We start from the raw sequence: 27,102 nt of genomic DNA on the forward strand, positions 1-27,102 counted from the left end.
TACACGCTATCGGTCCAAATTACACGACCACCTGGTGCATGTTACACGCTATCGGTCCAAATTACACGCTATCAGTCCAACTTACACGACCACCTGGTCCAAATTACGCAAACAACTGGTCCAAATTACACGACCACCTGGTCCATATTACACGCTATCGATCCAAATTACAGGATCACCTGGTCCATATTACACGCTATCAGTCCAAATTACACGACCACCTGGTCCAAATTACACGCTATTGGTCCAAATTACACGACCACCTTGTCGAAATTACACGATCACCTGGTCCAAATTACACGACCACCTGGTCCATATTACACGCTATCAGTCCAAATTACACGATCACCTCGTCCAAATTACACGATCACCTGGTCCAAATTACACGACCACCTGGTCCAAATTACACGCTATTGGTCCAAATTACGCGACCACCTGGTCCAAATTACACGACTACCTGTCCAAATTACACGCTATCGGTCCAAATTACACGACCACCTGGTCCATATTACACGCTATCGGTCCAAATTACACGCTATCAGTCCAAATTACACGACCACCTGGTCCAAATTACACGATCACCTGGTCCAAATTACACGACCACCTGGTCCATATTACACGCTATCGGTCCAAATTACACGACCACGTGGTCCGTATTACACGCTATCGGTCCAAATTACACGCTATCAGTCCAAATTACACGACCACCTCGTCCAAATTACAACATCACCTGTTCCATATTACACGATCACCTGGTCCAAATTATACGCTATCGGTCAAAGTTACACGACCACCTGGTCCAGATTATACGCTATCAGTCCAAATTACACGATCACCTTGTCAAAATTACACGCTATCGGTCCAAATTACACGACCACCTGGTCCAAATTATTCGATCACCTCGTCCAAATAACACGACCACCTGGTCCATATTACACGCTATCAGTCCAAATTACACGATCACCTGGTCCAAATTACACGTTAACCTGGTCCATTATACTCGCTATCGGTCCAAATTACACGACCACCTCTTCCAAATTACACGCTATCAGTCCAAATTACACGATCACCTGGTCCAAATTACACGCTATCAGTCCAAATTACACGATCACCTGGTCCAAATTACACGCTATCGGTCCAAATTACACGCTATCGGTCCAAATTACACGACCACCAGGTCCAAATTACACGCTATCGGTCCAAATTACACGATCACCTGGTCCAAATTACACGCTATCAGTCCAAATTACACGACCACCTGGTCGAAATTACACGCTATCGGTCCAAATTACACGACCACGTGGTCCATATTACGCGCTATCGGTCCAAATTACACGAACACCTGGTCCAAATTACACGCTATCAGTCCAAATTACACGATCACCTGGTCCAAATTATACGACCACCTGGTCCATATTACACGCTATCAGTCCAAATTACACGATCACCTGGTCCAAATTACACGACCACCTGGTCCATAAAACACGCTATCGGTCCAAATTACACGACCACCTGGTCCAAATTACACGCTATCAGTCCAAATTACACGATCGCCTGGTCCAAATTACACGACCACCTGGTCCAAATTACACGCTATCGGTCCAAATTACACGACCACCTGGTCCAAATTACACGATCACCTGGTCCAAATTACACGATCACCTGGTCCATATTACACGCTATCAGTCCAAATTACACGATCACCTGGTCCAAAATACACGACCACCTGGTCCATATTACACGCTATCGGTCCAAATTACACGACCACCTGGTCCAAATTACACGCTATCAGTCCATATTACACGATCACCTGGTCCAAATTACACGCTATCCGTCCAAATTACACGATCACCTGGTCCAAATTACACGCTATCAGTCCAAATGACACGACCACCTGGTCCAAATTACACCCTATCCGTCCAAATTACACGATCACCTGGTCCAAATTACACGCTATCAGTCCAAATGACACGACCACCTGGTCCAAATTACACGCTATCCGTCCAAATTACACGATCACCTGGTCAAAATTACACGCTATTCGTCCAAATTACACGACCACCTGGTCCAAATTACACGCTATCAGTCCAAATTACACGATCACCTGGTCCAAATTACACACTATCCGTCCAAATTACACGATCACCTGGTCCAAATTACACGCTATCAATCCAAATGACACGACCACCTGGTCCAAATTACACGCTATCGGTCCAATTTGCACGATCACCTGGTCCAAATTTCACGATCACCTGGTCCATATTACACGATCACCTGGTCCATATTACACGCTTTCTGTCCAAATTACACGATCACCTCGTCCAAATTACACGCTATCGGTCCAAATTACACGACCACCTTGTCCAAATTACACGATCACCTGGTCCATATTACACGCTATCGGTCCAAATTACACGATCACCTGGTCCAAATTACACGACCACCTAGTCCATATTACACGCTATCGGTCCAAATTACACGCTATCAGTCCAAATTACACGACCACCTCGTCCAAATTACAACATCACCTGGTCCATATTACACGACCACCTGGTCCAAATTATACGCTATCAGTCCAAATTACACGATCACCTGGTCAAAATTACACGCTATCGGTCCAAATTACACGACCACCTGGTCCAAATTACACGATCACCTGGTCCAAATTACACGATCACCTGGTCCATATTACACGCTATCAGTCCAAATTACACGATCACCTGGTCCAAATTACACGTTAGCCTGGTCCATATTACACGCTATCTGTCCAAATTACACGACCACCTGGTCCAAATTACACGCTATCAGTCCAAATTACACGATCACCTGGTCCAAATTACACGCTATCAGTCCAAATTACACGATCACCTGGTCCAAATTACACGCCATCGGTCCAAATTACACGCTATCAGTCCAAATTACACGACCACCTCGTCCAAATTACAACATCACCTGGTCGAAATTACACGACCACCTGGTCTATATTACACGCTATCGGTCCCAATTACACGACCACTTGGTCCAAATTACACGCTATCAGTCCAAATTACACGATCACCTGGTCGAAATTACACGACCACCTGGTCCATATTACACGCTATCGATCCAAATTACAGGATCACCTGGTCCATATTACACGCTATCAGTCCAAATTACACGACCACCTGGTCCAAATTACACGCTATTGGTCCAAATTACACGACCACCTGGTCCAAATTACACGATCGCCTGGTCCAAATTACACGACCACCTGGTCCATATTACACGCTATCAGTCCAAATTACACGATCACCTCGTCCAAATTACACGATCACCTGGTCCAAATTACACGACCACCTGGTCCAAATTACACGACCACCTGGTCCAAATTACACGACCACCTGGTCCATATTACACGCTATCGGTCCAAATTACACGCTATCAGTCCAAATTACACGATCACCTGGTCCAAATTACACGATCACCTGGTCCAAATTACACGACCACCTGCTCCATATTACACGCTATCGGTCCAAATTACACGACCACGTGGTCCATATTACACGCTATCGGTCCAAATTACACGACCACCTCGTCCAAATTACAACATCACCTGTTCCATATTACACGATCACCTGGTCCAAATTATGCGCTATCGGTCAAAATTACACGACCACCTGGTCGAAATTATACGCTATCAGTCCAAATTACACGATCACCTTGTCAAAATTACACGCTATCGGTCCAAATTACACGACCACCTGGTCCAAATTACACGATCACCTGGTCCAAATTACACGATCACCTGGTCCATATTACACGCTGTCAGTCCAAATTACACGATCACCTGGTCCAAATTGCACGTTAACCTGGTCCATTATACACGCTATCGGTCCAAATTACACGACGACCTGGTCCAAATTACACGACCACCTGGTCCAAATTACACGATCACCTGGTCCAAATTACACGCTATCAGTCCAAATTACACGATCACCTGGTCCAAATTACACGCTATCGGTCCAATTATACGCTATCGGTCCAAATTACACGACCACCTGGTCCAAATTACACGCTATCGGTCCAAATTACACGCTATCGGTCCAAATTACACGATCAACTGGTCCAAATTACACGCTATCAGTCCAAGTTACACGACCACCTGGTCGAAATTACACGCTATCGGTCCAAATTACACGACCACTTGGTCCATATTACACGCTATCGGTCCAAATTACACGACCACCTGGTCCAAATTACACGCTATCAGTCCAAATTACACGATCACCTGGTCCAAATTACACGACCACCTGGTCCATATTACACGCTATCAGTCCAAATTACACGATCACCTGGTCCAAATTACACGACCACCTGGTCCATATTACACGCTATCGGTCCAAATTACAGGACCACCTGGTCCAAGTTACACGCTATCAGTCCAAATTACACGATCACCTGGTCCAAATTACACGACCACCTGGTCCATATTACACGCTATCGGTCCAAATTATACGACCACCTGGTCCATATTACACGCTATCGGTCCAAATTACACGACCACCTGGTCCAAATTACACGCTATCAGTCCAAATTACACGATCACCTGGTCCAAATTACACGCTATCAGTCCAAATTACACGATCACCTGGTCCAAATTGCACGATCACCTGGTCCATATTACACGATCACCTGGTCCAAATTACACGATCACCTGGTCCATATTACACGATCACCTGGGCCATATTACACGCTATCAGTCCAAATTACACGATCAGCTGGTCCAAATTACACGCTATCCGACCAAATTACACGATCACCTGGTCCAAATAACACGATCACCTGGTCCATATTACACGCTATCAGTCCAAATTACACGATCATCTGGTCCAAATTACACGCTATCCGTCCAAATTACACGATCACCTGGTCCAAATTACACGCTATCAGTCCGAATGACACGACCACCTGGTCCAAATTACACGCTATCGGTCCAAATTGCACGATCACCTGGTCCAAATTACACGATCACCTGGTCCATATTACACGATCACCTGGTCCATATTACACGCTATCAGTCCAAATTACACGACCACTTTGTCCAGATTACACGCTATCGATCCAAATTACACGATAACAAATTTCATAATTGATATTACTTTTAAACAAATCGTAAAAATTATATTATCATTTATTTTCACCAAATCATTTAATAAATTGTACTAATTATCGTGTATAAAATTTGAGACATTTTTATTACGGTCAATAGAGTTATGGACGTTTGAATCCAAATGGTCCAAATTACACAGACTCCCCTCTCTAGGATTTGAGAAACTAATAAAAAAACTGATCTCTCCCTTGTTTATTCTAACTGGATTTAGTTTTCATCTCCTTCGACCAGTCCTATGTCCTTGCTGTTTGTTTACTTCAATCCCTGTACACCATAACGAATGTCTTCTTTCTTTCACTTGTGGAGAGCCACGTAGCGCCAAAGTCCACTCAGCCTACACCAACGATGAGTAGCAGGTTAACTCCAGGCGGAAAAGGCGGGCTGGCACCCTATCACTCTTAGTGCAGATTTAAGAAAAGTGGAAGCCGTTAACTTCATTCCTCCAAAGGGCTTCATAAGTTATGCAGAGGCGGCTTCCTTTTTATGAGATACTAAGCCATGTGGTTCTACAGCAATGTCTCAATTTCCCGATATCTCGTCCTTTAACTGAACCTGCATCGTTGTGGGTGGACCCTTACTCTACAGACTATGAAATTCATCATATTCTGCCTTACGTGAGTGAAATGTATTGTCAGTAGCAATGTTCTGTCTCAAACACTTGGCAGGAACTTCCTTTTGCAATATTATTTTTTCAGTCTCATTACCTCTTTCTTGTTATTAGCTTTTCTCGTCGATCCGTTGCACAACAGCCAATTAAAACTTTATGTAAAACATTTCTTCTTGTTTTAATGCCACTAAAAAGAGTTCAAAATGAGAACTCTGCGTTCTCTACTCTTTAGCTGAAAGACTTCCATTGAGTTGGTGATAGTGTTCGTGGAGTGTGTTCCCTATATATAATAATAACAATTCCTTACTTCTTTAATTTCGTGTGATTATTTCTTGCCTGGTGAAACTCTTGTAAGGCAGACCCTCGTACGAGGGTGGGCAGCATCTGACATGAATAGGATACTACGTGTTATTGTTGTGGAGGATAGTGTTATGTGAGTTGTAGGTTTGTCGGGGACAATACGAACATCTAGTCCCCAGACCAGTCGAATTAACTATTTAAGGTTAAAGTCTTCGAGCTTTCCGGGAGTCGAAACCGGGGACCTCTGAACCGAAGAGCTGTACGCTGACCATTCAGCCAAGGAGCCGGACATAATAAATATAGCATAGAGAATAATTGAAAGATCATTTCCTTTAATGCATCAGCCGGAAGAACCCCTAAAGTATTAGGAACCCCACCTGGAAATAGATTGTCACCTCTATAAGCCCACTTATCAGTCCGGGTCAATCTCATGACAGAACAAAATCGTCACTACACAACAATGCAATGCTCTGAAGGTGTAAATGCCATTCAGTGCTTCGGCCTGGCTCGCCACTGTGGGATTGAGAGTATCCGAATCAACGATCATCTGCCCGCGTCAAAATTTCACGGGTGAATATCACCTGAGGTGAAATGTACAGCTGTACCCAAAATTTGGAAAAGCTGTCACTTTCTATGAGTGATCTGTTCTTCGCATCGTGAAGTGTCCTTTCTCGAATTTTCCAAATTGTTCTTGTGTAACCATTGATGGTAACTTCGCATATCATGGACGTAGGTATGGCAAGATTTGGCAAGGAAAACTGGGTATCGTTTCTATAATAAATTGATGTACAGTAGGCATTCAATTCACCTAATAGTTCAGCGTGAATATAGCACTTTGCCGAACTGATCATGTTGAAATACCGTATCCAAGGTGATGCAGTCTGTACATTTTTGACTGTATTCATCAAGTCAAGAAACTGTAACATATCGGTGGTCAGATTAAAACCAGCATTATTTGTTAGTGAACGAGGATCAGGTTAACCTGGATGGCCTTGAAAATAGACCGCCTCAGCATGGAAACCACTGATCATCAATATCGACAACCAAAATACCACTTATCGGTAAAACAGAAATAGAACCAAAAAGGGCATAACATTGGTAGAACAGTCCATTTTCCAAAACGCTTTCTTGAGCATGTTATTCTTGTTTAATTTGTACACATTGCTTTATTTTTATTATTATCTTAGTTTCCAATTAATTTCAAATTTTGTTCGCGACATTGTCGCGGGAGGGGGAGTGATGTAGCGGGTCCGTTTTGATACGGAGATTAAGTAAAAAAGGAAAGGAGATCAAAATGGAAAGATAAATAGATTAGATTGCATTTTCTCTCGTATCGTTGAGCCATCAGGAATTTTTTTGTTGTAACAGCCTTCATTTTGGAGAGGCGGAGTTGGTGATTAAAATATACATGTATTCAGTTCTAAAATGATTGGGTGGTCTAGAATTAATAAATGATATATTAATAAGTTCATCATTGTTTTAAACCAGATCAGATTGTCTCCTATTTTCTTTACAAGCACTATTAGGTGGGGGTTTTGATGAAGTGAACATAGTGAAAGTGACTCATGTAGAAAATCTGTCATAAGATAATGGATAACATTCCTTGAGAAATATTGTCAAGTATTATGTTGGAAAAAGCTGTTGTTATCAGTAAGTGTGCTCTCACTGCTCTAGCAACATCGTATCTATTGATGCTGGACCAAAGATGACCACTTCCTGCCCCGAGATAAAACATTAATTGGTGAAATGCACTCAGTCTTAACACACAACTTTTCACTAATGGGACTCGAACCGTATAACCACGACGTTAGACCACATAAACTCAACACATTAACGATCATGGCAACAGGTCATACTCAAACACACGCGTATGGGGTGGAATCCACCCCAGGTCACTTTATTTCCTAGTGAAATGTACAAATAACTTTTCTGTGCTCTCCCCGCTCTTGTACCTTTCTGGCTGGATCCCTCCAGAAAAAGCCATTCGTGCATAATCTATGTTAAAATCTCCAATTAACACAGTAATTCATATTTTACCATGCAATGATATGTGGGGTGGAAAGCACCCTCAGGCGTTTGTCTGCGTCCTAAGATCTGGCGCGTGTGCTTGAGTGTTAAAGAACACGTCTTAATAAATTGGTTTCTCATTTCACTGAAATATGTTTAAACAACCTCAATAATTATGAGCTATTTCTCCAATAAGCAAGTGTAGATTGATCTTTACCAAGCGCAGATACCGCTGTGTGATATTTATATATTACTTAGTTTCTTGGATGTGTAACTAACTCAGGGGTGGAGCGTCGTGTAGGCTGAGGTTCGTTGCTATGTTAATAAATAAATTATTCCTTTGCTCTGTTGATAATTCATGGTTTAGATATGAATAAATATGAATGTTAATGCGTACGCACACTGATACGTGAATATCAGTGATTTCTATGAATTTAAAAGTAATTTCGAAAGTTTGTTAACCTTCCGCAAATATCACGGGGTAATAACGAGAGAAAATTTCAAAAAATGTATAAAATGGGGGCACTCTACCAAAATAAATATTTGTCCAGGAAGTGAATTATTTTTAGGTGCCATCGGCGGAACCCGTCATTTGGCAGGAAAAGGCATAATTTCTTGCCTGTGTTCGCGAAACTTTTATTGATACTTCGTTTTACGGGGGTGAGGAGTAAGGAGGGAGCTATCCCTGTACCGGTAATACTGCCAACTGAATGGAAATTATCTTAAGCCAACAACTGGGTCACACACACATTATATAACATTTCTCGATGCGAAACTTGTTTCTAGCATGAATTCTCGTAAATATCACTTCCACAATCACATTCACCATAGTCACTGCTATCTGCAGTACAAGTACGTAAAGTGTATGCCAGATGTCTCACGGCGATGCATAATCGATTCATAGTTTGTTACCAATATGAACCTCGAAGTTAACCAAGGTCAACCGATTCAGCACTAGGGAGGCGAAGTATCACTAAAAGTATCGTCCGACTCGTTGGCTGAACGGTCAGCGTACTGACCTTCGGTTCAGAGGGTCCCGGGTTCGATTCCCTGCCGGGTCGGGGATTTTAACCTTAATTGGTTAATTCCAATGGCACAGGGGCTGGGTGTGTGTGTTGTCTTCCATCATCATTTCATCCTCATCATGACGCGCAGGTCGCCTACGGGTGTCAAATAGAAAGACCTGCACCTGGCGAGCCGAACCCGTTGTGGGATATCCCGGCACTAAAAGCCATACGACATTTCATATTTTTTACTAAAAGTATCGCGTACTGAGGGTTAGACTTTGTTTAGGTGTGTGTATATAATAATATTTAAGCATTCCTTTATTGTCAGCATAGCGTCAAAACGCCTAGAAAACTCGCTAAGTGATATTATTTCAGCTTAGAACTCTGACCAGAAAGGTTCTGCCACCTAAGGTTCAGTATTGCTTGAACTGCATCAACGAATATTCGTTATAAGTAACACATGTGCTGCGGGTCAGTATTCCTCCCCTCAGCATGGTCGCATAGCAACGACTTGATGTGCCTTTAACACATTGCTGACCGGATGCTTGAACTTGTCACATACCCTGTGGACCGGACATTTTTCTCCTAAGCATACTAGGGTGCACTTGATTATAAAAATGTAAATAAATATTAAACCAGTCAAGATTTTATTTTTAAAGTTGGTATGAGTACTCTCCAATGCCCCTAGTAGTAGTGGATCTGCCTTTACAAAACCATCTTCAGCATCAATTCCTAACACATCATTAATGTTTACATCGTTGTCCTCAGAGTCAGTTGAATAAATAAGCACACCAGATAAATTACGGCGTGTAGAGGCTTGAATATCACTTTCACTATCACCCTCACATTCAGTTTCCACTAATTCATTATCGCTATATCCATTTGGATGATCATCGGCATATAATTCTTCTAAAATATCGTCGTCAGCTAACACCGTATTCCGCGGGCGCTCCATCTTGTCATTGACTGAACCGGCAGAAAGAAAGTCGACGTTTCGAAACTAAATCAAAGAATAAAGGAGGCCGTGAATAATATAAAAGTGGCAGATATACATCTACGATTTATTCTACTCAATGTGCAAGTCCCAAATAGTTCAATATATGGTCAAGAGATGTCACAGGAAGACCGAAAACAATGTCGTGAATAAAACCGAGATTTCTCGGGGCCCGTCACCCATGTGTTAAATTACAATTGCGTGTTCCTGTTGTGGTTGGTAAAGTGGTGTGTTGAGTGATATGAAGAGGAGAGTCTTGGGTAAAACACGAACAACCTGTCCCCGAGCCAGAATTAATCACACGCGATTTAATTCCCCGACTCAGCCCGGAATCGAACCTGGAACCCTGTAAACCGAAGGCCTCAACGCTGACCACTCAGCCAAGGAGCCGGGTGGTTTTTAAAATGAATATACCTACAGTATATCTCATAAACTTGCCGGCCCCGTGGTGTAGAGGCCTTCCTCTTAATCGGAGGCCCCGGGTTCGATTACCGGCAAGATCAGGGACTTTTCCCTCGACCTGAGGGCTGTTTCAAGATCCACTTAGCCTACGTGATTAGAATAGTGGAGCTATCTGACTGTGAGATAGCGACCCCGGTCTAGAAAGCCAAGAATAACGGCCGAGAGGATTCGTCGTGCTGACCACACGACACCTCGCAATCTGCAGGCCTTCGGGCTGAGCAGTGGTCGCTTGGTAGGCCAAGGCCCTCCAAGGGCTTTAGTGCCATAGGGGGGATATCTCATAAACGTTACATGTTACAGACGTGAAAAATTGATATTTCTTTTATTTCGACTTAAACGAGGACTATTTCTCACATATAGAGTTCCATGTCGCATGTTCCAGATTTACCTCTGCCAGTAGCCTGGTCATCTTAGCCCCAAAAGGCAATACCACAAACGTGGTTTACAAAGAGGTTCTGGGGTAAAGGATATGTAATTCTTCGGCAACATTTTACACTTTAGTGCAGTACCGAGGAACAATTAATCTTTTATCAACTTACGAAATCCTCGCGAGCGAAGCCGTGGGTAACAGCTAGTTGAGGATAACTTTGGTACGCTTCCCGTGTAAGCCACAGCAGCGCATTCTATGTTCCACACTGGACAAAAGTGGAGTTAATTTCTTGCCGTGCGCACAAAGATAATAATTATTCTGGATTAGTTACGTCCCGCGAGTAACAAAGCCATTGGTCTGGAATGGTTATGATGAATTCTGGAAATGACGTACTGTAATATGGTAGAAATGTCAGCCAATGACAGCCCCTATTGGTGCGAGCCATAGGTATTATCTCGTTAATGCTGGTGAAGACTTCGTAAAGATTTGCCCAGCCGTACCGTACTGTTCCCGCCAAACACATTCCATTCATTTTCCTATGCACGTGGGTGAGAGGAAATGAACCTGCCGTGCCGTAATGAAAGAATGTATGTTTGCGTTACTTCTTCGCATAGAAAAATGAAATGGCGTATGACTTTTAGTGCCGGGAGTGTCCGAGGACATGATCGGCTCACCAGGTGCAGGTCTTTCGATTTGACACCCGTAGGCGACCTGCGCGTAGTGATGATACTGAAGTGATGATGAAGACGACACATACATCCAGCCCCCGTGCCAGCAGAAGTAACCAATGATAGTTAAAATTCCCGAACCTGCCGGGAATCAAACCCAGTGATCAAAGGCCAGCACGCTAACCATTTAGCCATGGAGCCGAACATAGGAAGATGAACACAATGAACATGTTCTTTTCTTCAAACTGCTTTACGTCGCACCGACACGATAGGTCTTATGGCGACTATGGATTAGGAAAGGGCTACAAGTGGAGAGGAAGCGGCCATGATATTAATTAAGGTACAGGTCCTGATGTGAAAATGGGAAACCACGGAAAACTATCTTCAGGGCTGCCGACAGCTCACAGTTGCGGACCCTATCCGCTCGGCCAACTCACTCGATGGACATTCTGATGGACTGCATAACTTATCCATATATGGCTTCGAGGCGTGACAAGACTTAAGGAAAATAATGAATAGGATAGGCATTGTGACATACAAGGTATTGTTCTTTCACCGACGATATCGGCGTTACTACGTGCCGCTTGTCTATATAGACACTTCTCCCATTGAAAAAGAAAAAAAAATCCATAGCCTGTTTCCAGTCATTCTACCGGGTCAGAGATGGAATTAATGAAACCCCCATCTTGGGGCGAGGATAGGAATTGTGCTGGCTGCCTGGCCGAGGTGGTAAAGGCGTGCTCGGTTCGCGCGGAAGGACGTGGGTTCGAATCCCCGTCAGGAAGTCGTAAAACTTAAGAAATGAGATTTCCACTTCCGGAGGTGCATATGCCCCTGAGGTTCACCCAGCCTACACCAAAAATGAGTACCAGGTTAATTCCTGGGTGCAAAGGCGGCCGTGCGTAGAGCTAAACACTCTACCCCATCACGTGCCTAGGTTAACAATGGTGGAAGCCTTTACCTTCCACTCCTCCAAAGGCCTTCATGGCCTGTACGGAGGTGACTTTGCTTTTCTTTTGCCGAACACAGTCGCAGTTCTCTGGAGCAATGATTAATGTCGGACAGATGAGGTTAAATTATATTGGAAAGTGTTGATGGAATGAAAAATGACAGAAGAAATCGGAGTACCCGAAGAAAAACCTGTCCCGCCGCAATTTGTCCAGCACAAATCTCACATGGAATGACCGGGATTTGAACCACGGAACCCAGCGGTGAGAGGCTGGCGAGCTGCCACTGAGGCTTATACCCTTGTTCCATTAATACTGTCTAAAACTTTAACTGCATTGATGAAGAGCGCTATTTATTAGTGAATGCTACTAGAGGTAACATACCTCAGTGTTGAGGATTCCATGGTCATTTGGATGTTGTGAGCATAGCTTCTTAATCTTTTAGCTCGCCTTCTTCGTATAATGGAATTACGTTTACAAGGGAGAAGTAGGGATTTAGCAGACAATAGCATTGTGACCACAGCGGTTCCCATGGCTACAAGGCCTGCTGTTATTAGATTTAGTCCCGCTAGCCAGTCCATCTCGGTGAGCTGTCTCAAGGGGCCCGAGCCTGACAGGCCCAATCTCGAGCAACACGTGCCTTGCAGCTCTCATCGCCACGTCACGTATCAAACGACACACTTCTTACAACCGGTAACATTTCTCTATTACTTTCAAGGTAAAGAGTGTAATACCTATTTATTTGTAGGATATGATTCTTGCTAATCCGCTCTTGAAACAAATAGATCACTCAGCCTACCCAGTGGGTGGGGCGGTAAAAAAACCACCCACGGTATCCCCAGTCTGTTGTAAGAGGTGATTGAAAGGGGCCCTAGGAGCTCTGAACATGGGAGCGTTGGTTCGCAACCACGGGGCTCTTTAGCTGAGTCCTGGCATTACTTCAACTTACTTGTGTCAGGTTCTTCACTTTCATCTATCCCGTCCTATTTCCCTTGGTCAACACTTATTCTTTTCCGACTCTGGCTCTATTGGGTGGCGAGAGCTAGGGAGTCTTTCATTTTAGCGCCCTTCTTGGTCCTTGTCTTTCTTCCGCCGATACCTCCATTTTCCGAAGTGTTGGATCCCTTCCTTTCCTTCTCACTGATTAGTGTTATACTTTATACAGTCAGATGATGGTTGCCTAGTCGTACTTCCTCTTAAATTAATAACCACCACCACCACCACCTCAGCCTACCCAGTGATGAAGCATAAGAAGTTTCTTTCTAAAAGCTGAACACAATGCAACCTTCCATGAAATAATAATAATAATAATAATAATAATAATAATAATAATAATAATAATAATAATAATAATAATAATAATTACAAATGCGCCGGGCTGTGTTGCTCAGACGGTTGAAGCGCTGGCCTTCTGCCCCAACTTGGCACGTTCGATCCTGCCTCAGTCCGGTAGCATTTGAAGATGGTCACGTAAGTCGGCCACGTGTCTGTAGATTTATTGGCACGTAACAGAACTCTTTCGAGATACAATTCTTGCATCTCGGCGTCTCCGGGAAGCAAAAACGTAGTTAGCGGAACGTAAAGCCAATACAAAAATTATTATTTAATAATAATTGCGTCCTGGAAAAAAGTCATCCGCGAGTGGTGCAATGAAATTAACTACGATGGTCCCCAAAATGGTGTGAGACTGGGTTACAAGAACATGAACCTTTCAATTATTGCCTCGTGTTTGCAAATGATCTAGCAATTTTTTCTGATTCTTTAGACCTGGCTACGGAGCAAATTGACCACCTCAAGACACAGGCGAAATAAACAGGCCTCCACATTTCTTTGGAGAAAACGCACTTCATAACTATCATCAAGTGAACACCAAGCGAGCTAGAAGTAAAGCAGGGGCCAATCAAACAGACAGATTTTAAATATCTTGGTGAGCGGATAGAAACAAACATTTCTGAAGGGGGCTTTCGGGTGACTAACCAAAGACATTTACAAAAGAAAGGCCTACCCTTGAACGCAAAACTCAGACATTTTTGCACCGTCAACCAGAGGCTTTGTATACAACGGAATGCTTTGCTATAAACAAGAAGGGCCTGATGGAAAAACTGGAAATTAAAGAAAGAATTTAAGGACAATTCTTTGCCCACTTAAAGACAAAAATTAATATAAACGACGGCATAACCATGAGCTGTATACTCATGTCCTGAATATCTCTGGTGTTAAGCGGAGAAGGAGAAGTGCATTGTAGGGCCACTTGTTGAGAATGAATCCAACTCGATTATCGAACCAGATCTATACCTATTTTAAAGATAAGAAGACTCAGCCAACTTGGTTCAAGGAGGTGGAAAGGGACCTACAGGAGATGGGGATCAGTTATGAACATATACAAGAACGCAACACACTCAGGAGGAAACTAAGGTCACCAGGGTTTTCAAGAAAGGCCAAAGTTGAAGACGGGAAAGACGGGGATGGAGAAAGGCAAGAGAACCACCGGCAATGAATGGAGCACTGAGCGAAGATCAAAGCTCAAGGAAGACAGCTGAAATAACGTGGTCCTTAGTAGGCTAATACGAACAAATAATGATAGTAATAATAATAATAATAATAATAATAATAATAATAATAATAATAATAATAATAATAATAATAATAATAATAATAGGGTTGTATAATCAATAAAAATATAATGTATAGGACTCCTGGTGAACCACAACGCCTATTTCATTTAATTTATGGTATCTTTTTCATGTATAATCCGTTATTAAATGTTTTCATTTTCTAGTATTTTTTTTTAAATTTCATCCTGCTGTAAAAGCAAAATTGAAAAGTATATTTGTTGACAACATTGATCAGGAATAAACCTTAGGAACAGGCTATGACGTCTACGACCAATATCAGAATTTTTCTCTATCTCTGTATATTTGCTTACTTGCATATTTGTTACCTCAGCTTGGGAAAATAACTGGTCTGATTCACATAAAATTTCTAATGTATATTCTTGTTAGTCCAAAATGAAAATTACACTTGCGAAAAATGACATTCCAACATCACGAAGACTTATTTTAGAGGAATGCAATTTAGGCTAAGCAATTTTCTAGGTAACATATTTCTGCGATTAAAGTTTCCAGGTCACCGGTTTAAATATGCATGAGAAGACATGTGCCGTGATGGTACATTAATAACCACTGCAGTCACCACAATCTGGAATACAACCATGCAAACGTGCATGCATTGTGTCATGCAGGTGCCATGGGATGAAGTTCTACGCTCTTGCGCTTGGCCAGTCAGTACTGATATTGGATGACGTTGGATATGTCGTCCTATAATGTCCCGTACGTGCTCAATGGGTGAAAGGTCTGGTGATCTCACAGGCCAAGGCAACTGGTCGACACTTTGTAGAGCACGTTGGGTGACAGCAACGGTATGAGGATGGGCGTTATCCTGTTGGAAAATAAACCCTTGAATACCACGAATGAATGGCAGCACAATGAATGGCGCCTTGTTGATATCAACAACCTTCAAAAATAGTTCACGTTTCGTTCTCCCTCAACGACCATTACGTTAGTAACTGAAATACGTTGTACAATCACTCAAAAATAATTAGTTCACGGTATTGTATCAGTTCTTCGCAGGCATGCTTTTCTCAGAAGCAATTGAACCCATAGATACACTGGAGGAAAATGAAATAACAATCGCAAACATGAAAATATTGCTAACCGGCGATGGGGGTGTTTCTATCTTCACTGTCTTAAGGCGAAGAACCGCGTACTGATCAGCCCATATCGACAAGGAAAACTGTAAAGATTACTATCGAAATGAGAAAAAATCGTGAAGGAATGTCATGAAATAAGGAATAGCTCTAATCGATATCAGCAATACCCTTCCGTTTTCAAGCTCTCAGCTGACGGATGTGTGAAACATGTCAGCCAAATTTACCGCACTATGCATACACGTCTTTTAAAATTACATGGAAAGCACAACAATAAAGATATCAACATGAATTTTTGTAAACTTATAGACTATACATCACTTATTATCACTGCAATTAATTCATATGTCTAAATCAAACGGGTTCAATGTTTAAAAAATAACAAATTTGGAAACAAAGTTATAAGTTTCACATTTTGAAAGTTTTGAAATAATTGTGGAAAATTTTGTTCACTGCCCAAGTTTGTGATTGATGTTAGTGGAAAGGTTATATTATTGTTTATTATCATGGAAAATATCAAGATTCCATGTTTATTACATCAAAGGATAGATTAAAATATATAAAGGGATGTAACACTGAAAAGTGTCAGCCATTTTTGCACAAAATGCACATTTCTTACTGGAGATGCTAGATTATTATCAGCGTCTTCTACACTATATGATTCGGACAAAGAAACATCATCACTTGAATAATTATCAAGATATTCTGTGATATAATCGTCAGCTAAATTAATTCTCTTCGCCATGTCGTGTATGATAAATAACTAGGCCTAACCCAACTGAACCGTATCTAACTATATTTAAAACTTCACTAACACGATGTACCTAATTACCTAAGAAAACTGTTTAAATAATGAACTAACAAGTAATCTAAATGTATTGTATTGGTAATTAACCTTTATTTTTCTCCCGACCTTACAGTTTCACAATCTAATCGATCTTAGCGGAGAAAAATGGAAATTATCAATTGAAAAATAAACCAAGCAAAAATAGGAAAGCTAAAATTATTGCGTATGATACTGCTTAATTTCACTATACAATCACTAACAAAAACACAGTGAAACGCACGCAAGTTTGCCGCCAACCACAATGCGAACAAGAAACAGAACTCCAGTGAGCACATGTTTTGTACCTTGAGAATGTCGATAAATACGGATACTCGGCAGTTCCCGCGGAGTATAACGTAACGTGAAACTGTTCTGTTCTCATTTCGTGCAAAATGCTATTATATGACGCGTAAATAACGAAATAATAACAATAAAGACCGGTAGCGACAGATCGTCATCATGATAGCTTTCGCCGGAACTGTGGGTACCAATAGATCGTTACCTTGAAAGCGAAGTGGATACGAAACAATATAAAACTGCAAAGGGCCGAAGAGAGCAAGGAAGCGAGTACGTACCGCAATGTAAAGAAGACACAGAATTTCAGTGAGCACATGTTTTGGACTTTGAGAATATCGATAAATACGGATAGTCGGCAGTTCCCGCGGAGTTTAATGTGAGTTAAAACTGTGCTCTTATTATTTCGTGCAAAATTCTATTATCTGACGCGTAAATAACGAAATAATAACAATAAGGGCCTAAGAATCTAGGGAATACGACGGGTGTATGTTAAGTAATTATCATGTCAACGAGAAGTACTACGGCAAGTATAGTACAGTGTACACTAAGCTCTGTTTCCATTGAAGTATTCATACTGTGGATAAGTGTAAGAGAGGAACAATAGGGCCAACTTCATCACCTACAATGGTATAACAAATAAATAATTAATAAAATTATAATCCTTCAACTGGGACCCCCCCTCAAACCTGTGTTGCAGAACACAGGCTGCGCCATTACTTATAAGTAGAGCCCGGATTTTTATGCATTAATAGGTTAGAATGCAAACTTACTGAAGCGAGTAGCAAGTATAGTCACCTTCACAACGATTATGCTATGGGGTTTGCATTAACTAAGGAGGTACGGCCCATCAGAACCCCTATAATTTATGTTACTCTTGCTACATTATGGAAGAGCGGGAGGCCGACACTTCCTACTGACCAAATTAGTTTGCAATCTAACCTGTTAGTGCATAAAAATCCGGACTTTACTTATAAGGTTCTTAGACATACTGTAAGTAAATATAAGATGAGAATGGAGATAGTAGTAAGATCGTTTATCTGCTACAACTGTGATAACAAGGATACTTCACACAGCGTTATCAGGTTCCAATTTATACACCGTGCACAAAGAAGAGTATCACAGAACCCGGAGGATTATTAAAATCTCTCTCAATATTTCGGTGCCCAAAGCAAAGAAAAGCCCTTCACTTTCAGAAACACGTCAAACATTTATATTTATGCCCTCTAAATTATTGGAAAATATGACATCTCCTCAGAAATAAACTACAACTAAGTCTTCTACATAAAACAAACTACAAGAAGATTCCGTATACAAAATGTAATAAAATGCTCAGAAAATATTAAATAACGTATTCCTCCCATTGGCAGAATAAATTCAGTGTCATAATATCATGGTTTCAAAATTTCTTAATTGCTGAGATATCAGACTTTAATCGTAATGAACTCCAACACATCTTACTGCTACATTTGTCATCATATGGCATGAATAGGGCTGGGATTTTGAGGTATAATAAAAGCAATTTCAGTCTTATATTAACAAATTTTAATATAAATTTAGAAATTTATAGAAAATTTGTGCAAATTTGCATTTGAGACTTACATTTACAAAATAATAGGACGATTTTTATTATGATACAATTTTTCTAAGCTTTTATGGCGCTTTATGAGCTGTATGTAATAAGTCAAACAGAATAACAGAACTAAAAAATCCAACTTTCACGAATGACAGGAGAGATTGAAGAAAGTTTTCTGGTAAATCACCGTGGGTCTGAAAAAAAATATTGACTAAAAAGCCAAGATCTCTATTGTAAGGGTATAAATGAATTATGACTCTAATTCTTCAAAACCAGCAAAATTACGTATTATGATGTCAGAATGCATTGTTTGCTCTGTGACAGCACGCAGTACGTTTTTGTTCCTATAGAGCAGAGCAAGAGAGTGCATGAGACTCCAATTAAATCCGGAAAAGAGCTCATAACTCAGGTGCTTGCAACTGCGTAACTCTACAGCACGTACCTGGGGTCTTTGAATGCGTACGGCAGGCAATGGTACGTCGCTGCAGACCCTGTACTGAAACAGTAACTTAAAACTTTTTTTTTGCTAGTTGCTTTACGTCGCACCGACACAGATAGGTCTTTTTTTTTTTTTTTTTGCTATTGGTTTACGTCGCACCGACACAGACAGGTCTTATGGCGACGATGGGACAGGGAAGGACTAGGAGTGGGAGGGAAGCGGCCGTGGCCTTAGTTAAGGTACAGCCCCAGCATTTGCCTGGTGTGAAAATGGGAAACCACGGAAAACCATTTTCAGGGCTGCCGACAGTGGGGTTCGAACCTACTATCTCCCGAATACTGGATACTGGCCGCACTTAAGCGACTGCAGCTATCGAGCTCGGTACGGATAGGTCTTATGGCGACGATGGGACAGGAAAGGCTTAGGAGTTGGAAGGAAGCGGCCGTTGCCTTAATTAAGGTACAGCCCCGGCATTTGCCTGGTGTGGAAATGGTAAACCACGGAAAACCATCTTCAGAGCTGCCGACAGTGGGATTCGAACCCACTATCTCCCGGATGCAAGCTTACAACCGTGCGCCTCTAACCGCACGGCCAACTCGCCCGGTTTAACTTAAACTAGTAACTTCACATAGGTTGGTAAAAAAATAGAATTTACTCACCATATATCTTGAAAAGGGCCATTTTTAACCATTTATATGTCGTAAACTCCCATTTAACCATTTTTATGTTGAACAACCTTCTCACATCATAGTCTAATGCGTATTAAACACAAAATAATGATGAAATATTCTGATTATGGTGCAAGGAAAACTAAGCGTCTGAGCCGTCGCCATCAACGATGTTGCACTGAATACCCCCTCTGTTGACCTACCATAATAAATATTCAGAAGCACATTTTACAAACCTCTGTTCATCTTCAAACTGCATTCCAATAAAATTGCATTCCGAACACGCTCAAAAACGTCTGATAAGTAGACACAATTCGCACACGGAGATATTCTCCATCCACCACAGTAGTCGAAAACCTAGAAGTACCACTGTGGAGATAGAAAGGAATAGTACAGCAATCATGCATTTTCGAACCCTAAATAAGCGTCCTTATCGTAATTTGCAATAAATGATCAAACTTAAAATAAATAAAAATGTGTTTTGAAATTAACAACGCAACCCTTATCAAATTAACATTTTGTCCACCTCGATGGATTGTTTCAGGTAAAAATGCGTTTATATTATCAATGGCTTAATTTGATCGTCGTTTAAGTGAAGGCCCTTGGAAGGTAGAGGCTTCCACCATTGTTAACCTCGGCACGTGATGGGGTAGAGTGGTTAGCTCTACGCCCGGCCGCCTTTGCCCTCAGGAATTAACCTGGTACTCATTTTAGGTGTAGGCTGAGTGAACCGCAGGGCCATATGCACCTCCGGAAGTGGAAATCTCGTTTCTTAAATTTTACGACTTCCTGACGGGGATTCGAACCCACGTCATTCCGGGCGAACCGAGCACGCCTTTACCGCCTCGGCCAGGCAGCCCCTCCACATACATACATAGCAGGGAAATAATTATATCTAGCAGGAAAGCTTGCAAAGCAAACTCAGAATTGCTGCCATGTAAAGCCGGGGTAGTTGGTAATAAATCTTTAGCTGTAAAAGCTCTGTGTCCATCTACCTTTCACAGTGATAGAAATGTTTTAACAGCTGCAAATCGACACCAGATTTAAATTGTTCTCAGCTCTTTGCAAGGAAAATAAAATTATGCTTCTTTAAAAATTGAAGGTATCATCCTCAACCTGTGGACGGCACAAGTACCAACAATGTCCATCCCTGACTTCTCTAGCCTTCCGTAGCGAGAACGTTGAGAAATTTTTTACAAGTTTTTTTTTACGTCGCACCGACACATTAGGCCTTATGGTGACGGTGGGACTTAAAAGGACTAGGAGTGGGAAGGAAGTGGCCATGGCCGTAGGTAAGATACAGCCCCAGCATTTTCCTGATATGAAAATTGGAAACCGCGGGAAAACCTTCTTCAGGGCTGCTAACAATGAGGTTAGAACCCACTATCTCCCGAATGCTGGACACTCTCCGCACTTAAGCGAATGCAGCTATCGAGCTCGGTAACGTTTAGACGGGTGAAACTGACACCAAATACACGTTACAAAGACAACACAACGATGACATCACACTTGAATTATTTAGTGAAAAATACTTTCTTTCAGTGAAGTGATTTAATCACCTTCACCGTTCTGGTACAAATGCCACGAATTTATTGATAAGCACGTAACAGACCTCGTACCACCGAGTTTAGGGAGTGACATGTAACCAATTCTGATCATGAAAGCTTCGTTCTGGGCCCTTGAATTCATACGGGAGACATATGATTCAGGCTTCGTAGACTTTTCCTTCTCAATAAAATGCCTCTCGTTCAACGGGGTGAGATGGTCAGTTTGATGGAGCTAACAACGCAAGCTTCACATGATGTAGTAATTATGACTGTCAGTCGTGTGTAAGTTTCACTCATAAGATAGATTTCATATATTCAATTATTTTCCACACAGTATGTGAGTACAAAAAACTAGAGAAAAACCTTCATCTCCCTGTTCACGCAGACATGAAAACCAACAGTAAAGGAAGACTTTGCTCTCGTCACCCACTCCTGGAAACTGCAAGGATGTTAGTTGAAAACGGGTTTAATATTAATGGACGCTGGTGACGGACATGCCAGATTAATGCTACGACGGAACAACTTAAGATACCGTGCATATCGTCAATGCTTTGAATTTCCACGCAAGATCTGGTGGATTCTTAACCGAATTAGAATCAACATTAACTGGGGTGCCGATTTCTTGCTCGAGTGGAATAAAATAACTTCTCCAAGTTGTGACTGTGGCGCTGAAAAGCAAACTGTTCACTGTATAGTCAGAATGCCGCTTGAGAGCTTTCTTTGGCGATCCAACAGAGTTCCTGGTTATGGCGGACGGATCAATAGACTACTTTCGTGGCCTGGATATTAGTTATGAGATAATTATTGTAAATATAAACTTTTTAGTGATGTATCCATACGCTAAATAAAATAAATACATTTTCCACACAGCTGGTTTGACGGTGGAAGCCGGCACTATATACTAGTGATTCTAAAATAAATAATTTTATCTTCATTTATTGTTCTTGGCGTGCCATTAAGACCCACAGAAGAAGAGAAAGAAAATATGCATATACCACTAGAAGCGTCGGAGTGGTTAAAATGACCGCTACACATTTTCCAAACTCAATTTTGACTACAGTTTTTATTGTAGGATATTGAGCTGCAGTGACTTTTCCTGATTAGTGGTCAGGAAAATCCATATTAAATATAATTGATTTTGCATCAGTGCATGGAGCGTTAGTAACAGGTACACTGTACTTACTACCGCCGGAACAGTCATTTTGACCGCTGTATTAATTATCATAATAAAATATATTATAACACATATCTCTCGTTGAGATATAATTATCTACTTATAATTATCCTATCAACAATAGTAATGTTAAAAAACACAACAATGGAACTCTGGTATATTATGAATTGTACGAGCGTTATTTCCGCTGCGTCTCCGGTAGTGTTATCATTCGTCAACTTGTCACAGTACAGTAAACATGTCTCGTAAACCATCAGTTGCTGAGTCCATTGCATGACATTCCTGTAAATATGTCTGATGTAGAATGTGGTCCAGATATAAATCAGCTGAAAAGAAGAAAATGCATACGAAGATTACTACTAGTCAAGTGATAACTCGGAAAGCAGTGATTCAGATCATGCTGAAAACCGAATTGTTATTATTATAACTATCAGCATAACAAGTTTGGTGAAATTCCTTGATTTACATCGTGTTCAAATTATAATGATGCCTTGCATAAGCTGAGTGTTGACGAGTTTTCAATTATTCTAATACAGCCGCAGAAACAGTAACCCGTAAAGCATGGTATCATAGGGGACGCGACAGCTAAGGTCCAGGACTTTACCTTATTCAAAGCGGCAGGTTTCTGATGACAGTGTAACGAGTGCGAGGCATCGTTTGTTGATAAATATTGAAACTCATAAAGCAATGTACAGAAATAGAGGTAAAACGATAATAATGAGTAACTGGGCGTATCGAGAACGAAAACATAATAATTTCAATAGCAGTCAGAATGACCACATCGGCGGTTCTAGGTATGTAATATATTCCGGCGGTGCTAGTAATAAAACAGTTCACCAAAATAGGTGCCAATATCACTGGAAGTAAAAGCGTAGGAGCTACAGAAATCAATTGCTTTACGTTAACCCATCACTGCCTGTCTCTCACATCTCTTTCGTGGCCGTTGGTTCAACTTGCTTCAAAGCAGCTATTGCACGCTCATTCGCATCCCTGTATGTCCTCTCGCGTATTTCCAATGCGGTTGAGAGTGCTATGCTCGATTATGCAGTTACCCATCTATCCTAACGTCATGTCCAACCACTGCAGCTTCCTCCTTTCTATCACCTTGCCGATATAAGGCTTTTCAAACCTTTGGTATAAATCCTCTTCCAACCTTCGTTCCATCTTCTTTCCATGCTATCGTGAACGGGTATAGGCGGATAAACGGAAAATGAAACCCCAACACCAAGAAGACGTTAGTTTAGAAGAATAAAATTTAGGCCAATCAATTTTCTAGGTAACTGGTCACAGGTTCAGGAATGCGCGAGAAGTTGTGTAATTGGTGGTACATTAACAAGCGCCGCGATTTTGAATGCAAACATGCAAACGTGAATGCATTGTGTTGTACAGGTACTGTATCTCATTTATGGGATGGAATTCCACGCCTGTTTCACTTGGTCCATCAAATACGCAACGGTATTGTTTGACGCTGGATTTGCCGTCCCATTCGTGTTCAATGGGCGAAAGTTCTGGTGATCTCGCAGGTCAAGGAAACTGGTCGGTACTCTGTAGAGAACGTTGGAAAACGCCCCCTTGAATACTTAGAATGAATGGCAGCACAATCTGCCCAATCAGCAGTCTGACGCACAAATCCACTGTCACCATTCTTCCGATACGAAGAGTGTGCTCCTGCTGTCAACGGAAATTGCTCTCCAGACTATAAAACTTGGTGTAGGTCCAGTTTTTGACGCCAAGACAGAAACGAAACTCATCTGAGAACAACAGATCCACACACCACCCTGTAATGAGCCCTACATTGACACCACTGAAGTCACTGATGGCAGTGATTCGGAGTTAGTAACATGAACGTTGCTCGGAGCTGACCGTCAAGTAATCAATTTGTTCTAATCCGGTGTGTCACACTGGTTCACTGAAGCTCTAGCGGTTGCTGCAGGTGCAGTACGATCCACCACAGGCAAACGGGAAATACAGCGGCAGTCTTCCCTCTCCGTAGTGGCCCGTATGCGGCCGGATCCTACTCTTCTTGAGATAGTACCATCCCGTGACCATTGTTGCCAACATCAATGCAGTGTGTATAAATTGCTGCCAAGTCCCTCATTGTTTAAATCCGATGGGTCTGGGTATGTCAAGATTAGAATTCATCATAGGTAGGGCCCCATTCTCACTGATGCGCAGGTCCTCTACACGCGTTAACTCGAATGACCTGTAACAGGTCTCTCCGGAGCCATGCACCATTGGTTAGAATTAATTTGAGGGTTCAATGACTAAGCTCAAAGTGTCCATCCTGTGACGCAGGTAACACAGATAGGACTTACGGAGACGATGGGACAGGGAAGAACTAAGAGTGGGAAGGAATCGACTGTGACCTTGGTTAAGATACAGCTCCAGAATTTGCCGGGTATTAAAATGGGAAACTACGAAAGTCACCTTGCAGGTCTGCTAACAGTACGGTTCGAACCCGTTGTGTCTGTTCACAACACGTCACTTTCTGATCGGAGCTCATGGTCGCACAGAATATGTTTCATTTTCAGAAAAAGGTTCAATTCTTGTTTCTGTTTCTACATTTGTTTCTCATTCTTGCCTTCGCCAGTGTCCTAGGTGATTTGAATGTAACTCCCTTTCGATGGAGATTCCGCCCTTTGATAACAGCATTGGCGCTATTCTGCTGGCTTATGACCATGAACTTTGTTTTCTGAATATTTGTTTCTAGACCAAACTCCGTCTTTAATTCGCTGGTGCTGTTCGCAAGGAACTGAATGTCCAAACTGTCAGCAAACATCGCGGAGTCATTTGCATACTCATGTAACTGGAGGCGATATACACTGCAGCATTTGAATGTTTTCCACTCTTGAATTCTCTCAAAGTTAGCGGCAATGTCTGCGTGTTTTCCACACTCATCCCTCATACTGTATTTCATGTGGAGAATGAAGCTCCGCGCACGCAGTTATAATCCGCCTATTGTTCTGTTCGCTCTGCGGCACGCGCTGGGTAAGTATTAGATCGAACTTCAACTGAGAAACAGAAAAAAAATCCCCTCCGCGTGTGCTGGATTCCCCTTGTGTATGTGACCAGCAAATCACGATGGCTACGTGATGTCAGGTCCCATCCTTCGGCCTTTCGTACACCCTCAGCAAGTAGTACACCAAAGTCCAGAACTGCCGGTCGTATATTTCTCACGATCACTTCCTCATATCTAGCGAAGAACAGAGGATGTGTCAGATCGTTATTGATAATAAAGAGCCACAGCCTATTTCCAGTCATTCGACAGGGTCAGGAATGGAATGAAGCCCCATCTAGTGGCGAAGATAGGAAATGTGCCGGCTGCCGAAGCCTGTCACACTCCTCTTGGGCAATGATAAGTGACTGACAGATGAAATGTTAATGGAGAGTGTTGCTGAATGAAATATGACAGGGAAATCCGGATTACCCGGAGAAAAACCTGTCCTGTCTCTGGTTTGTCCAGCACAAGTCTCACATGGAGTGATCGGGATTTGAACTAAGTATCAAGCTGTGAGAGGCTGGCGCACTGCCGCTTGAGCCACGGAAACTTCCGATCGTTATTGTAATCTTCATAAAACAGACCAATTTGGAGTTCTGGACGCAGGAAATGGGTAAAACTGTCATTTTTCCATTTTTCACCACTGTGTAGAGGAAACGTTCCTGGATAAGATTGTTGTTTTTGTTTGGGTTATCAGTCCATAGATTGGTTTGATACAGCCCTCCATGCCACCCTATTCTGTGCTAACGTTTTATTTCTGCATAACTACTACATCCTACGTATATACTACTTTGTTTGACATATTCATTCCCTGGTCTACCTGGGGGTGTTTTATTATTCTATCTCCTCTTCTGGTCAAATTTCGCCACATCGTTCTCCCCTCATCTAGGTTCAGTAACTCTTCATTCGTGATACGGTCTACCCATCTCACCTTCAGCATTCTTACGTAACACCACATTTCACAAACTTATATTTTCTTCCTGAGCTATTTATCATCAATGTTTCACTTCCATACAATTCAACGCTCCAGACGAAGTTCTAATTCCAATATCAATGTGGGAAGTGAGCAAATTTCTTTTCTTAAGAAAGACCTTTATTTATTGTGTTAGTCTGCATTTTACGTTCGCCTTACTTCTGCCATCACTAGTCATTCTGCTACACAAGTAACAATATTAATCTTCAAAAATACGGGTTCCAGAAGGAAATCATAATTTGGTTTCATAAACGTTAAAATATTTAAACTCTTTACGCTTTTTCAGTCATACAATTACCAGCCTTTCACCCCAGTGTAGCAGTGGGCTCATCAGTTGGAATGCTACACATTTCCAAGACGCTGGCGCTAGACACCACTGCAAGCCTCCTA

Source organism: Anabrus simplex, chromosome 5 (assembly GCF_040414725.1).
Source record: "Anabrus simplex isolate iqAnaSimp1 chromosome 5, ASM4041472v1, whole genome shotgun sequence".
In the NCBI taxonomy this organism is placed as follows: domain Eukaryota; kingdom Metazoa; phylum Arthropoda; class Insecta; order Orthoptera; family Tettigoniidae; genus Anabrus; species Anabrus simplex.